General features: G+C 40.7%; 1 protein-coding gene across 3 annotated transcripts in view; it reads left to right on the top strand.

Moving 5' to 3' along the window:
* The window catches only part of STIM1 (stromal interaction molecule 1), a 209735-nt gene that overhangs the window by 55994 nt on the left and 140219 nt on the right, over nucleotides 1-13522 (top strand). The window lies entirely within an intron of this gene.

Here is a 13522-nt window from a genome sequence, read left to right as displayed (position 1 = left end):
CGGCTGATTTTTTGATTTATTGTAGAGATGAGGTCTCGCTGCCCAGGTGGGTCTCGAACCCGCGGGCTCAGGCAATCCACTCACCTCAGCCTCCCAAAGGTGTGGGATTACAGGCTGAGCCACCGAGCCTGGCTCTTACATGGTTTTAATTATCGCCTGTTTTAATTATCAACTAAATTTGTGTTTTCAGCTCAGACCTAACTTTTAAACTTACCAAGTTTACACTTACATTGAATTTGACAGCAAATCCTGTTGGGTCGACCGTTTTTTTTTTTTTTTTATCAAAGTCTCACTCTGTCACCCAGGCTGGAGTGCAGTGGCAAGCTCATGGCCACCACAGCCTCGACATGCAGAGCTGAGGCAGTTCTTCCACCTCAACCTTCTAAGTAGCTGGAACTACAGACCCATGTCACCATGCCCAGCTAATTGTTTTGATATGTTGTAGAGACTAGGTCATGCCAAGTTGTGCAGGCTGGTCTCGAATCCCTAGGCCCAGGCAATCCTTTCTTTTGGCCTCTCAAAGAGCTGGAATTACAGGCATGAGCCCTGCTCCTGGCCTGAGCCACTGCACTTGGCCAATTCTACCTATAAAATATACCCAAATTTCAGACACTTTTCATTATCTCTGCTCTTACCACCCCAATCTGAGTTACCATCATCTCTTATTTGGTTGCCGTGCTTTTGACTTTGCCTGTCTACAGTCTGTTCTAAATAGGTAGCCAGAGTGATTCTTTCAAAACAAATCCAGATCATATAGCTCTTCTGTTTAAAATTGTTCAGTGGCTTCATGTATCTCTCAGTGAAAAAACCAAAATCTTTGGAGTGGTCTGCATGGTCGTATGTGACTTAGCTTGCAGTTACCTGTGCTATTCCCATTTCCTCTCCACCTGCTCACCCTGCCCCATTGGCTTTCTAACTAATCTTTGAACAAGAGACATACTTTTGCCTCAGGCCCTTTGTATTTGTTCTTCCTTCTTTCCCTAACTTTCTGTCTGTCTGATTGCCTTATTTCCTTCAGATCTTTTGGTCAAATGTCAATTCAAGCCGGGCTCTGTGGCTCAGCCTGAAATCCTGTGCTTTGGGAGGCTAAGGTGAGTGGATTGCTTGAGCCTGCGGGTTCGAGACCCACCTGGGTAACTTGGCAAGACCTCATCTCTACAATAAATTAAAAAATCAGCCGGGCATGGTAGCACGTGCCTGTAATTCTGGCTACTCGGAAGGCTGAGGCGGAAGGATCGCTGGAGCCCAGTGGGTTGAGGCTGCAGTGACCGGGAGCGGCCACTGCACTCCAGTCTGGGCGACAGAGTGAGACTCCAACTAAAAAAAAAAGTCAATTCAGGGAGGCCTTCTCCAATTATTCTGTTTAAAAATAGCAAACTTGTCAGGCGTGGTGGCTCATTCCTGTAATCCCAGCACTTTGAGAGGCCATGGCATAAGGGTTGCCTGAGCCCAGAAGTTCAAGACTAGCCTGGGCAACATGGCAAGCCCTCGTCTCTACAGTAAATCAAAAAATTAGCTGGGTGTGGTGGTGTACGCTTGTAGCCCCAGCTACTCAGGATGCTGAGGTGGAAGGATCGCCTGATCCCAGAAGGTCGAGTGTGCCATGAGCCATGATCATTGTTATTTTGCCACTGCACTCTAGCCTGGGTGACAGAGTGAGACCCTGACTCAAGACAAAAAAATAAACTAAGATCCAGCCGGGCACAATGGTGCATGCACCCCACTGTGAATGTACTAAATTCCACTGAATTCTTCACTTTAAAATGGTTACTTTTATGTTAAATGAATAAAATATGACAGGTTAATAAAAACAGATTAGATAAAAAGCAGATTAAATAAAAACAGATTGAAGTAAAAAACAAATCAAAGAACCTTGTCTTGCCGAAGTTTTTGTTGGGTTTGGCTTGGAGTTCTTTTATTGCCTTCCTTCTGCAAGGGCCTAGCTTATTAGTGGTAGCATTGGAGAGTTAAGGATAGGACTAGGCATAGCAGCAAGGACGAGACTCCAGGATATGTCCCCTTCTTGTCCACCTTATGATTGGCTGCCAATCATCTTTCTAATAGGACAGTCTAACTATGGCTCACCCTCGCTCAGAAGTCTCTATTGCTTTTCCATTCCTGACATAAAATTGAAGCTTCTCGGTCTGGTGATCATGGCGTTCCATGATCTGCATAGTGTTTTTAAAATTTTTAAATTTTTAAAATTTTGAGAGACAGGGTCTTGCTCTGTCACCCAGCTGGAGTGCAATGACATAATCACAGCTCACGACAGCCTGAGACTCCTAGGCTAAGGAATTCTTTCACTTCAACTTCCTGAATAGCTGGGATTATAGGTGCCACCATGTCTGGTTAATTTTTTGCTTTTTTGTATAGACAAAGTCTCACTATGTTGCCCAGGCTGGTATAGAACTCCTGACCTGAAGCAACCTCCCAAAGTACTAGGATTACAGGTGGGAGCCACTGTGCCTGGTCTGCATCTTGTCTTTTCAGCAAACATCTCTTTGCTTTTGTTCATGCTTCCCATTTTGTTTGGAATATCTTCCTGTCTTTTTCTATCTAGTAAACTCATCTTTCAATACTCATCTCTAGTGTCATCACTTTTTCAAGTTTTTCTGGCCTCCTTTCCTAAAGGTTATTCCACTGTTATTCTCCTATTATACTTTATATGTCTGTCTTAATTATCTTGCTGCATGTGATTGCTTTGTGTGTGATTGCCACACTCGATGGCAAGTTTTTTTCTGTACCTGTTGGCCTAGTATTGCTTAGAGATAGCTCCTCACTTTTTTTTTTTAAGAACGATTTTATTTTTACTCAGTCATAGGCCAGGCACAGTGGCTCACTCTTGTAATCTCAGTTCTTTGGGAGACTGAGGAGGGAGGATTGCTTGAGGCCAGGAGTTTAAGAGCAGTCTGGGCAACATAGCGAAACCTTGTCTCTATCAAAAATTTAAAAATTTGCTTGATGGGGTGGTATATGCCTGTAGTCTTAGCTACTCAGGAACTGAGGTGGGAGAATCGCTTGATCCCAGGAGTTCGAGGTTACAGTGAACTATGATTGTGCCACTGCACTCCAACCTGAGCAACAGAGTTAGATCCTGTCTCAAAACAAACAAACAAACAAACAAACAAGTCACAAAAGGCATGTAAATAGGCTGTGTTGGTATTGCTCAGTATATTGAGACTAACAGGGGCATCTATATATAACTGTCTTGCTTTTCTTTTCTTTTTTTTCCCCAAGCTAGCCAGCAGATTCCACTGAACAATATCTGCAAAGCTCAGGGTAACTGGGCTTGGTTCTTTGTTTAATAAGACCAAAAAAAAAAAAAATCAGAGATGCTTATGAAAGAAGCTGTTAATTGTCTTTGCTGATATTGACTCTCTCTCATTCTTTCTTTAATGATAGAACACTTGAGCTTTAGTAAAGTGCATAGCTACCTGGCCTCCTTTGCTGCTAAGTGTGGCCACATGTCTAAGATATAACTCAGTGGGAGCTAAGGGGAAATGGTGTGTGTACTACTTCTAGATCTTAAAAAGATTATGTAGTGCTTCTCTTACCCTTTTTACTTTTATGCTAGCTGGAAAATGGTGAGATCTGTAGCATTTTTAAAATTTTTAAAATTTTATAGGCCGGGCTTGGTGGCTCAGCCCGTAATCCTGCGCTTTGGGAGGCCAAGGTGAGTGGATTGCCTGAGCCTGTGGGTTCGAGACCCACCTGGGCAACTTAGTGAGACCTCATCTCTACAATAAATTGAAAAACTAGCCGGGAGTGATAGCGCGTGCCTATAGTTCCAGCTACTTGGAAGGCTGAGGCAGAAGGATCGCCAGAGCCCAGCAGGTTGAGGCTGTGGTGGCCGGGAGTGGCCACTGCGCTCCAGTCTGGGTGACAGAGTGAGACTCCAACTCAAAAAAAAAAAAAAAAAAATTGTATGAACACGTTATGTGACATGGCACACAGCACCTTTTTAAATCTGAGATGGAAGCCTCATGTTGAAGCTGGCAGTTTCATTCTCAGTTGAGACTGCTCACTGCTAAACTATTGCATGAGAGAGAAATAAGCTTCTTTTTGGTTTAATCTATTGTATTTGTGAGTATCTTAGTTACAGCAGCTTTTACCTGTACTCTGACTAATATAGTGAGGCATCAGGTTGCTGCAGCATTAAGTTGTTTCCTGCTGCTGTTCTTGGTTATCTCTTAGATAAGCTGTGCACTGGATTCCAGACCATTTCTTGCCTTGCCTTGCTTCTGTGAGCCCTAATTCCTGATGCCCAGATGATTCCCTGAATGCTCTCATATACCTAAAAAAATTTTGGCTGGGCTCAGTGGCTCAGCCTGTAATCCCAGCACTTTGAGAGGCTGAGGCAAGTGGGTTGCCTGAGCCCACGGGTTCGAGACCAGCCCGGGCAACTTGGCGAGATCTCGTCTCTACAATAAATTAAAAAATCAGCCGGTGTGGTGGTGCATGCCTGTAGTTCTGGCTACTTGGAAGGCTGAGGGGCAAGGATCTCTGGAGCCCAGCAGGTCAACGCTGGGTTGGCCGTGAGTGTACCATTGTACTCCAGCCTGGGCGATGGAGTGAGACTCCAACTCAAAAAAAAAATTTTTTTTTAATGGAGTGAACATACAACATACGTAACATACAACCCTTTTAAATTAAACAATTCAGTTGCATTTAGTACATTCACAATTTTGTATAATCATCACCTCTATCTAGTTTCAAAACATTTCTGTCATTCCAAAGGAAAATGCCTTACCTATTAAGCAATTTTTTCCCCATCTCCCATTCCCCTGGCAGTCACCCATAGGATTTGCCTATTCTGGATATTTCATATAAATGAAATCACTATATGTGACCATTTGTGTCTGGCTTCTTTAACTTAGTGTAATATTTTGAAACTTCATCTGCATTGTGACATGTGTCAGTGCTTTCTTTTTTTGTTTAAAGTTTTTTTTAGTGGTAAAATATATAGAAAAAAATTTACCATTTTGGTGATTTATAAGTATATAATTCAGTAGCAATAATTACATTCACTGTATTGTGCAACCATCACTACTATCTATTTCTACTTTTCATCATTCCAAACAGAAACTCTGTACTTATTAAGCAATAACTCCCCATTCCTCTCTTCCTCCAGCCCTCGTTAACCTCTAACCTACTTTTTGTCTTTATAAATTTGCCTATTCTAAATATTTCATCTAAGTGGGATGGTATAGTATTTGTCCTTTTAGATCTGACTTATTTCACTTAGCATAATGTTTTCAAGGTCCATCCATGTTGTGGCATGCCTCAGAAAACTTCATTTTTTAAGTGACCAAATTATATATATGTGTGCATACACACACACACACACACACACAAACACCACAATTTGTTTATCCATTCATCTATTGATGAACACTTGGGCTGTTTCTACTTCTTGGCTATAATGAATAGTGCTTCTATACTATGCTACTGACATGCTTATCATGTACTTGTTCGATTACCTGTTTTCAGTTCTTTTGGGTATATATCTAGGATTGGAATTGTGAGGTCTATTTAAGTTTTTGAGGAACCACCAAACTGTTTTTCACAGCAGGTGTACTGTTTTATATTCCCATCAGCAATGTATAAGGGGTTCCAGTTTCTATACATCTTTGCAATATTTGTTATTTTCCTTTTTTTTGGTTTGGTTTTTCGTTACATTTTATTTTGTTTTTCTATTTTTTTGAGTTGGAATCTCACTCTGTCGCCTAGACTGAGGTGCAGTGGCATGATCATGGTTCACTGCAGTCTCACTCTCCTGGGTTCAGGCCATCCGCCTGCCTCAGTCTCCTGAGTAGCTGCGATTATAGGCACATGCCACCACACTTGGCTTAGGTTTTTTTTTTTGTTTTTTTTTTTTGAGTTGGAGTCTCACTCTTACCCAGACTGGAGTGCAGTGGCCTCTCCTGGCCACCACATCCTCAATCTGCTGGGCTCCAGTGATCCTTCCGTCTCAGCCTTCCAAGTAGTTGGAACTACAGGTGTGTGCTACCACACCTGGCTCATTTTTGATTTATTGTAGAGATGAGGTCTCGCCAAGTTGCCCAGGCGGGTCTCAAACCTGCGGGCTCAGGCAGTTCACTCACTTCGGCCTCCCAAAGGCACGGGATTACAGGCTAAGCTACCGAGTCCGGCTTGGCTTGGTTTTTAATTATAGTTATCTTAGTGGGTGTGAAGTGGTATCATTGTGGTTTGATTTGTGATTCCCTAATGACTAATGATCATCTTATCATGTACTTGTTGGTCATTTGTATGTCTTTTTTGGAGAAATGTCTATTCAGGTTTTTTGTACATTTAAAATTTATTTTTTGTTTGTGTGTGTAGCTATTAAAATCCTTACATATTTTGGATACCAGACCCTTCTTGGATATATGATTTGCAAATATTCTTTCCCATTCTATGGGTTGATTTTTCATTTTCTTGATAATATCCTTTGATTCACAGTAGTTTTCAATTTGTTAACTTTAGGAGCTACTTTGAGAGTAAGGTCACTGACTTTCAGGGCTGCCTGTCAGTTGAGTGATACACCCCTATGTACAAGTAGTGGGGCTGCTGTGCTGTGGGCTTGTCTGTATCTTATCCTGTGAGGAAAGGGAGCAGGGCAAGGCCTGATTGAAACATCGTGAAGCTGCCAGCGGTGAGGGGAACAATGTAGTCACATGGCAAGTCTATACTGAGCCCGGCCAGGTTCCCAGCCCTGTGTGTGGCTTGCTGAGACTGTGCAAAACAGTAATGAGTAGTGAAGAGATATAATTTGGAGAGAGAAGTCTTCATTTCACATTGGATGATTTAAGGCTAGTCACTTGTCTCTGAGACTGAATGTCTTCAATTATAAAAGGTGAATGCCAACTTCCCAGGGTTGTTTTGTTTTGAACCTGCTGATGTTATCGATGGGAAAGTGATTTGGAAACTATACAATGCTATGCACATTTAGGAATGTAGTGGAGAATCAGTGAGAAAACTAAATTTTCTGGATGCCTTTTTAAAAGTTCTTCTCATGACTGTGATTCACAGAGGTTCATTGACAAGATGGGTGATTTTCAATGTTTTATTCAAATAATTTTTGCATTTTTTGTTAACTCTTTCTTCTGTAGGTGATAGAAATACAACTCAGACTGACTTAAGCAAGAGAGAGACTTTATTGACCAGAATAACTAAAAAGCCTAGAAGTAGTTCTATTTTTAGACATAGCTAAATACCGGGAGTAAAATGATGTCATTAGGACCCACTCTCTTTCTCCTTGGCTCTGCTTTTCTTTGTGTTGGTGTTATCCTTAGGCATACTCCTCCCTTTTAGTGGCAAATAAAGATTAGATTTGGATATGCATTCTAATAGCAAACTGAAAGATATAATAGTGGTAATTTTACCACTATTGAGAGATAATACCTCTTTCCTGATGGTGCTGGTGGTCCTAAGTATAATTTTGGCTTGGGTCCTGTACCCACCCTAAAGTAATCACTGTGGCCAGGAGGATACTGGCTGTGCATTGGCCAGGATACTGGCTGTGCATTGGCCAGCAAAGTTCCATGGAACTCAGGGATCAGGGATCAGTTTCCCTGGAACCATGTGGACTGAGAGCAGGAAAGGGGTACTTTCCTAAGAGAAGAAGATCAAGATGTATTTATAGAAAAAAAGGGTTTGGGAGGTAGGGAAATAATTTAACTCAACAAAATTTATAGATGTCCTTGACACAACTGAGCCATTTTAATTTTTTTTAAAAGAAATATGTTTTTGATATTTAAAACTCAACAGAAGTTGAGTTCTACTTGAAGTAGAGAGCCTGGACAGGGGATGGGAGGAGAGGAGACATCTGCAGAGTGTAATTTGAAAACTGCTAGACAGTTTATCCAATGAATATTTGCTTGAGGTGGCATAGAGCCTGAATTTTTTCTATCTTTCTGATCTTTTATAATAGACATTGTATTTTCCTTTCAGTCAGGAAGAGGAAGGTAAATAGCAGAGCCAGTTATTGCCTCAGGTTGAAGATGCCAAGGACTTTTCTTACCCCTGACACCAAACTGTGTCCTTTTTAAAGAAACTGTAAGTCTTTTACATTTAAGGAGGGACTCACAAAGAACCGGAAGAAATTGCTTTACAACATATTGGTTAATGTGAGTGATGAAATATATTTGTATTCTAAGCATTTGGCAAGGACTCTATATGCTACAATGTATAAAGTGGTGAACCAGTTTCTGTGTGGTAAATTGAGTGAGGGTGAAAGCTGCCCTTAAGCACCAGGCTGTTGACTAGGCAGCCAACAACCATTTGATTTTTAAAAAAATGAAAAAGCCGGGCTCGGTGGCTCAGCCTGTAAGCCCGCGCCTTGGGAGGCTGAGGTGAGTGGATTGCCTGAGCCTGCGGGTTCGAGACCCGTCTGGGCAACTTGGCGAGACCTCATCTTTACAATAAATCAAATAAATTAGCCGGGTGTGGTAGCACGTGCCTGCAGTTCTGGCTACTTGGAAGGCTAAGGCGGAAGGATTGCCGGATCCCAGCAGGTCGAGGCTGCGGTGGCCAGGAGTGGCCACTGCACTCCAGTCTGGGCGGCAGAGTGAGATTCCAACTCAAAAAAATTAAAAATAATTAAAAAAAAATGAAATAATAGCCAGGCTCGGTGGCTCAGCCTGTAATCCCGCACCATGGGAGGTGAGTGGATTGCCTGAGCCCGCGGGTTCGAGACCCACCAGGGCAACCTGGCGAGCCCTCATCTCTACAATAAATAAAAAACTAGCTGGGTGTGTAGCGCGCGCCTGGGTGATGATAGTTCTGGCTACTTGGAAGGCTGAGGTGGAAGGATCGCTGGAGCCCAGCAAGTTGAGGCTGCAGTGGCTGGGAGCGGCCACTGCACTCCAGTCTGGGTGACAGAGTGAGACTCCAACTCAAAAAAAAAGAAAAAAAAAAAAGAAATAACATAATACTTATTATTTTCAAGTGTACAATTTGGTAGTTTTTACACCTTTTGTGTAACCATCACCACTATCTAATTCCAGAACATTTTCATCACCCAAAAAAGAAACCCATAAAACCCACTAAGCAATCACTCCCTGTTTTCTAGCTCCTGGCAACCATTAATCTTTCTGGTTAATTAGACTTTCTGTTTCTATGAATTTACCTATTCTCGACATTTCATATAAGTTGAATCATGTCTGATTTCTTTCACTTAGTATAATGTTAATATATATCTTGTTAGTTTTTTGTTTTTGTTTTTTTTTTAAGTTGGAGTCTCACTCTGTTGCCCAGGCTGGAGTGCAGTGGCACACTCACAGCCACCCCAGCATCAACCTGCTGGGCACAGGTGATCCTTCTGCCCTGCCTCAGCCTTCCAAGTAGCCGGAACTACAGGCATGCACTACCACACCCGGCTGATTTTTTGATTTATTGTAGAGATGAGGTCTCGCTAAGTTGCCCAGGCCAGTCTGGAACCCGTGGGCTCCGGCAATCTCCTCACCTTGGCCTCCCAAAGTGTTGGGATTACAGACTTGAAACCATCGTGCCCGGCCTTGTTAGTTTTTAATGATAGTTTTTAGAAGTAGAATTATCCCATAGGCCTACCAAGAAGTCATTTTCTCTATCTCCAAGTGTATACTTGGAACTGACAAACTCAGCAGAGTAGCATCCTTATCTGACCTTGACCTGTTGAATAAGAGCTGTCATAGGGGGAAGGCCAAGTAGAAGCCTCAGAACCCCCCTCCCCCCAGTGCAAGATAGTGACTCAGAACCAACATCACCTTCTAGGATAGATGGTGGAGATTAGTGCTACTCTTAAGTATCTTAAGATGCAGGGTTGTGGTCCCTATCCTATATACATTTAATCCATTAGTCTGCCCCCTGCAAAACTGAATTGATCCAGGAGAATAACAAACTTCAGCAATTTTAACTTAGTATCTCCAATTGTGGCTGCCGTGATAGATGTGGCATCTTTGCTAGAGTAGGTTATAATATGGTATTTGGCCATTAATTTGGTGAATGAATTATTTTCTGTTTCAGTCAGAAAGGAGGATTAAAAACAGTTTGCATTCATGTGCAACAGTTAACAATATTCCTTTGCAGTTTGGCCCAGTGCTATGTAAACATTCCTACTCTTCTACTCTTTGTCATAACATAGTCAGAAGAGACTTGGACCATCTGACCGTCCCGTAGAATAACGGTCCCCAACCTTTTTGGCATCAGGGACTGGTTTCATGGAAGACAATTTTTCCACAGACTGGGTAGAGGAGTATGGTTTCAGGATAATTCAAGTGGATAACATTTATTGTGCACTTTATTTCTATTATTACATTGTAATATATGATGAAATAATTATGCAACTCAAATTAAAAAAAGAAAAAATGGTGCGAATGGAAGTGGTAAATAAAATAACGGGGGGCCACATGTGGGTTAAAATAAGTATCTCAATTCACTTGCCACTCACAGACAGGGTTATGATACAAGTCTGCAAGCAACTGATTTATTATGGTCTCTGTGCAGTCACTGCTAATGTTAATCTGTATTTGCAGCCAATGCCTCAGCTCCATCTGAGATAATCAGGCATTAGATTCTCATAAGGAGTGCGCAACTTAGATCCTTTGCATGCGCAGTTCTCAATAGGGTTTGCGCTCCTATGAGACTCTAATGATGCTGCTGATCTGACAGGAGCCGGAGCTCAGACAGTAATGCTAGTGATGGGTTGCAGCTGTAAATACAGATGAAGCTTCACTTGCTCTCCTGCCAGTCACCTCCTGCTGCGTGGCCTGGATCCTAACAGGCCATGGACTGGTACTGGTCAGTGACCTGGGGGTTGGGGACTCCTGTCATAGAACATCATTTTGATAGATTACATTGACAACATCATACTAATCAGACAGTTTGAACAAGAGGTTAGTACACTGACGGTTACAAGGTTAGCCTTGGTAAGAGACATGCTCCACAGTGAGTACTGTCACTTTCTTTGCCAAAGTGGATATATTTGGTTTTAAAATATGTCCACAAATTCTTTGATACTTTTACCATCAATAAGTGGAGTCTAATTCCCTTACACTTGAGCTCAACTTAGTAACTTGATTCTAACAGATAGAATACAGTGAAAATAATGGTGTTGATGTCTAACTTTGGAGACTAGGTCATAAAAGGTACTACAGTTTCCTTCTTGCTTTCTCTCCCTGTTGGATCACTCAGTCTGGGGGATGCCCACCAATATTTTGAGGACACTCAAGCAGCCTATGGAAAAGCCCATATAGATAACTGAGACTTCCTGATAACACTCAGCACAGACTTGCTAGGAATGTGAATGAGCTACCATGAAAGCAAATCCTCCAGCCCGAATCAAGCCTTCAGATGGCTGTAGCCTTTTTAAAAAACTCCTGAGAGACCTCAGTTACAACCGCTCACTTAAACCATACTCTGATTCCTTACCCTTAGAAATTGTGTGACATAATGCACGTTTTATTGTTTTAAGCAACTTAGTTTTGGGAGTAATTTGTTGTGTAACAATAGATACTAATATATGTTCCTGCAAGCTGTGTATGAAAATTCTAGTTATTGGACATTCCTTTCAACACCTAGTATTTCCCTGTCTTTTTCATTTTAGCCATTCTGATGACTGTTTAGTATTACCATATATGGTTTTAATTTGTGTTTTTCAATGACTAATGTAGTAGAGCATCTTTATACACATATGCACACACACACATACATACACACATATAGATATGTATATACTTAATGTCTAGATTTATTATTTTGTATAGTATGCAAGTTTTTTGCCTAATTTTCCATGCGTTGATTATTTTTTTCTTATTGATTTGTAGGAATTTTTTAATGTATTCTTGATATAAATCTCATATATGTATTGTGAATCTCTTTTCTCAGTTTATCAAATTTTTCCTTCATGTTTAGCCCTTTTTGTGTGCCATTCAAGAAATCTTAGTGTACTTCAAGATCACAAAGGTGTTCTCCAAATTTTTTATTTAAAAGGCTTATTGTTTCACCTTTCTCATTAGATCTACAATTCATTTGAAATTGATTTTTTGTGTATGGTGTGAGGTAATGAATCAAGGTACATTTTTTTTCTTCTGTGGATAGACAGTTTATCTAACATCATTTATTGAAAAGATCACTTTCTCATAAGGCAGATGTCTATTATGTGTGGGTATTTTTCATATTCTCTGTTCTGTTGAACCTTTTTGTGTCCTGCACCACTAATGCACTGTGTTAATTTTTATTATAATTCCTCTTGATATTTGGTAGTAGAAGTCCATCAGCTTGTTGTTCTTAAGAACTGCTTTGCTGTTCTTGGTCCTTTGTATTTCTGTATGAATTTTAGAATAAGTTTGTCAGCTTCTGCTAAGAAAAGAACCCTTTTGGGATTTTGATTGGGCTTGCATTGAATTTATAGTATAATTTCGTAGTACTGACAAATTATCTTTCAATTCATGAACATGGTATGTCATTTCTTTTCTTTCCTTTTTTTGAGTTGGAGTCTCACTCTGCCTCCCAGGCTAGAATGCAGTGGCATGCTCTTGGCCACCGCAGCCTCAACTTGTTGGGCTCAGATGATCATTCCGCCTCAGCCTTCCAAGTAGCTGGAACTACAGCATGAGCCACCACTACCGGCTAATTTTTTGATTTATTGTAGAGATGAGGTCTTGCCAAATTGTCCAGGCTGGTCTCAAACCCGTGGCCTTAGGTAATCCTCTCACTTGGGCCTCCCCAAAGTGCTGGGATTATAGGCCTGAGCTATTGCACCCGGACGGTCCTTTCATTTTAGTTCTTTAAAATTATTTTTTCTGTTATAGTCTGTAGGCTTTTTTGTAATAGTCTTACATATCTTTCATTAGTTTTTACTCCTCTAGGTATTTGATGTATTTTTGAAGCTATAGTAAGTTGTATTACTGTATTTAAAATGTTTTATTTATTTAAAATAAACAATTTCAGCAAAGTCAGTAGCACTTAGTACTTCCAGCTTCAATTTCTTTGCTGCAATAGCTTGCTTATGAATAATTCAGGAAATACTTTCATGTGTAGTATTTCTTTAATCTTACCCAGAATTCTTTTTAAATTCCAGTTAAGGCAGCTGCTTTGTCTGTGGTTACATTTATTAGTAGTTATCCCATAAAACTTTATTTTTTATTTATTATTAAATAAAACCTTATTTTAACTAAAGAAGTCTTATACCGTATACAGTATTTCTTATCCTGTACATTTTCCCTTTATTGACCCTTAAAAAGCAGTTCCTTTTGTATTTCTTTAAGTTTTTAAATTTATTTAATTTTTTAATTTAAAGATGTGGGGTACAATTCAGGGTTAGGTATACAAATGCTCATTATGCAGTTGCCCTTGTTGATGAGATGGCCCCCCCACAGATTCCCACTACTGCCAATCTCGCCCCCACCCTTTTGTATTTCAATATTTAACAGAATGTAGCAAATACCTTTAACTAGCACATGAAAGAAAACTTGTTCTTATTTTTTTTTTTGAGTTGGAGTCTCACTCTGTTGCCCAGACTGGAGTGCAGTGGCTGCTCCCG

This window comes from Carlito syrichta, unplaced genomic scaffold, assembly GCF_000164805.1.
Source record: "Carlito syrichta isolate Samal-C Ts95f unplaced genomic scaffold, Tarsius_syrichta-2.0.1 Scaffold316283, whole genome shotgun sequence".
Classification (NCBI taxonomy): domain Eukaryota; kingdom Metazoa; phylum Chordata; class Mammalia; order Primates; family Tarsiidae; genus Carlito; species Carlito syrichta.
This window is presented reverse-complemented; position numbering and strand designations above follow the sequence as displayed.